Below are 3,152 nucleotides of genomic sequence, written 5' to 3'. Positions count from 1 at the left end.
ACAACAGGAAAAAGAATTTTACCAAAATATCACATTTCATAGCCAGCGATGTTCAGATAGGTGAAATAGAACCTAAGTCAATCATCACAGCATAATGTGAGAACCACAAACTCCGTGAAAGAGTTACCACTTCTTTTCTGAGAATGGGTGTTCTGGACAAACTCTGGACCAGGCCCATTCCCTAGTCAGACAGAAAGGAATGAAGATCCTGCCAAGAGGTCAGAGTATTTAGAATTTATTCAAGCAAAAAAAGCACACAGTAATTGTGACTAATTCACACTGTTCAGGTGAGCCAGATGGTAGAGGTGAAATCACTACAGCCACAATCACACATAGTGACATCAATCGGATAGGAGGCCAGGGCAGAATGGAAAGTTCAAGTAGCTCCTTAAAGACTCACTTGTACCTGAAACTTATGAGGAGACTAGCAGAGTGTCTGTCCTAATAAAAAGGGATAATAATAAGGCAACTGTGTATCATAGAGTCTTCTTCATGGTTGTTATTATGAGTAAGATAAAGGAAAAATTCCCTTCACATTTAAGGCTTTTCTCCAGTGTGCACTCTCAGGTGTCTCATAAGGCCTATTTTCGGCTAAAATATTTCCCACAATCCGTACACTCATAAGGCTTTTCCCCAGTGTGAACTGGCTTGTGGATAAGGAGCTGACTATTTTGCCTAAAAGACTTCCCACATTCACTGCACACATAAGGTTTTTCTCCAGTGTGAACTCTCTTATGGATAAGGAGCTGACTCTTTTGCCTAAAAGACTTCCCACATTCACTGCACACATAAGGTTTTTCTCCAGTGTGAACTCTCTTATGGATAAGGAGCTGACTCTTTTGCCTAAAAGACTTCCCACATTCACTGCACACATAAGGTTTTTCTCCAGTGTGAACTCTCTTATGGATAAGGAGCTGACTCTTTTGCCTAAAAGACTTCCCACATTCACTGCACACATAAGGTTTTTCTCCAGTGTGAACTCTCTTATGGATAAGGAGCTGACTCTTTTGCCTAAAAGACTTCCCACATTCACTGCACACATAAGGCTTTTCCCCAGTGTGAACTCTCCTGTGGATAAGGAGCTGACTATTATCCCTAAAAGACTTCCCACATTCATTACACCCATTAGGTTTTTCTCCAGTGTGAACTCTCTTGTGGACAAAGAGCTGACTATTTTGCCTAAAGGACTTACCACATACACCACATTGATAAGGTTTTTCTCCAGTGTGTACTCTCTTGTGGATAAGGAGCTGACTATTGCGGGTAAAAGATTTCCCACATTCACTACACTCATAAGGCTTTTCTCCACTGTGAACTCTGTGGTGTTGAATGAGGGTGGAACTCCGACTAAAGGACTTCCCACAATCTGTACATTCAAATGGCTTTTCTCCAGTGTGAACTCTCTGATGTCGAATGAGGGTGGAACTCTGACTGAAGGACTTCCCACAATCTGTACACTCATACCGCTTTTCTCCAGTGTGAGCTCTTTCTTGTCGAATGAGGTTAAAGATTCGTCTATAATTCTTCCTACATTTTCCACACTCTCCAGAACACACACCCTGACATTCAACAACTTTGAGGATGTGGCTGGCAGCGTTTTCACATTCACCCCACTGGTGATGAGTTTTTGCACTTGAAATTCCTGTGAAATCTCACTGTCACAGTGTGGCTCCTCAGTGTTATGAGTTGCCTGGTGCGGGAGAAGCTCTGAGGGAGTTTGGGAATCTTCCCGAACCACCCTGCTGTTTGAAGGCACCTCTGATAAGTAGAAGCTGCACCTGGTCACAAATGAGGCCTTGGCTGTAGTTTCTTTCCAGGACATCTTTCCCCTGGCATCCCTCTGTTGCTGGTGAGGGTTTGCACTGAAACAGAAGTCCCTCACACATGCATCACAGAAGAAGTCTTTGTGCTGCAAGTGTGCTGCTTGTAAGTCATTCAGGTGCAAAATATCTTTTAACACTGAGAAACACTGCTTACAAGGATGGTTCTTCTGGGTTGCTGGAGCTGTCTCAGAAGCTCTGACTTGTGACTTTCCTTCTACAGATACACAGTGATTAGAACAGGCCTCATCATCATCATTTTTATGCCAACAACCTGAAAACAGAAAAATGGTGAGGGAATGAATGTTGATTGTGGTGACAGAATGAAGTTCCATTACAAAAGTGTGTTGCCCATGACACCGTGGCTCCAGGAAATTATCTGAAAAGAAGACATATGCAGGAAGGATTAATAAGAGGCTTCAGTGAAGTTCTTGGACTCTGCAGATCATAAAAGAAGGAAGACGACACCAGGAATATGACACAAAGATGGCAAGCACCACATGGAAGCGAGGTAAGACTTCCAGCCCTTCCACAGGCTAACAGAGTTCAGTAGGGCTGTCTGCTGGTGTCATAGGCAAGCTCTGCAGAATTTTGTTTATGTCTTATTCCAATAAAAATTCAATAAACAAATAGCTGTTTTTCAGGACAACTTTAGTATGTCTGTGCACCTCATAACACAGGTGCAGGTCAATGTTGAAGAATACTGCGGAGGCAGCAGTTCAGAGGAGTAGTTGATGTAAAAATGCCACGAAGGTGAACATGGCAGAATGCTAGGAAATCACAGGTGAAAGGACATGTCAGAAAGTGTAAAGTAGTTCAAAGGAAAGGTAAAAATGAGGTGTGGGCAGTGGCACCTGCATCTGAGCAGTGATGGAATCGATCTGGTTCCTGGTATAATTTGAAAACAGCCCTTGTGTCATACATTCTGCTAGTTTCCAATCAGCTGGGCCAGGCCTCCTCTGAGAACATTCTGCATGTTCACTCTGTGAAAAAAAAAAACTAGGGTTCTCCCTGTAACACCTTTTCTACAAATACTTAAAACCTAAATATTCCAAGTATTAATGAAAGATGACAGAGGTGACCACCCAGCTCTGGTCCAGAGCAAATCCACTTGAAATAGTATACAGGGAAGGAATATATTACAAATACCAATTGAAGGAGGGTCTTACAAGAACAGCCCATGGTTCATGTAAGAACATAACCTGGCACAGGCAGTCACCCAGAACCTTTATCCAGAGGAAAGGTGCAGAAGTGGAAGCCATGGATCTAGACATAATCACCCTCCCAGGGAGAGAAACAGCAAGTGGGACCCATTAAGCTGTCTGTAAGATG

The 3,152-nt window shown here is 43.0% G+C and overlaps 1 pseudogene; it reads right to left on the bottom strand.

Annotated features, from left to right (window-relative positions):
- Positions 1-219: 219 nt before the first annotated feature.
- Positions 220-3,152, bottom strand: part of LOC102252565 — a 5,192-nt pseudogene continuing 2,259 nt past the window's right edge.

This window comes from Myotis brandtii, unplaced genomic scaffold (assembly GCF_000412655.1).
Source record: "Myotis brandtii unplaced genomic scaffold, ASM41265v1 scaffold7263, whole genome shotgun sequence".
Taxonomy (NCBI): domain Eukaryota; kingdom Metazoa; phylum Chordata; class Mammalia; order Chiroptera; family Vespertilionidae; genus Myotis; species Myotis brandtii.
The sequence above is the reverse complement of the archived record's forward strand: the minus strand, read 5'-3'. Positions and strand labels throughout refer to the sequence as shown.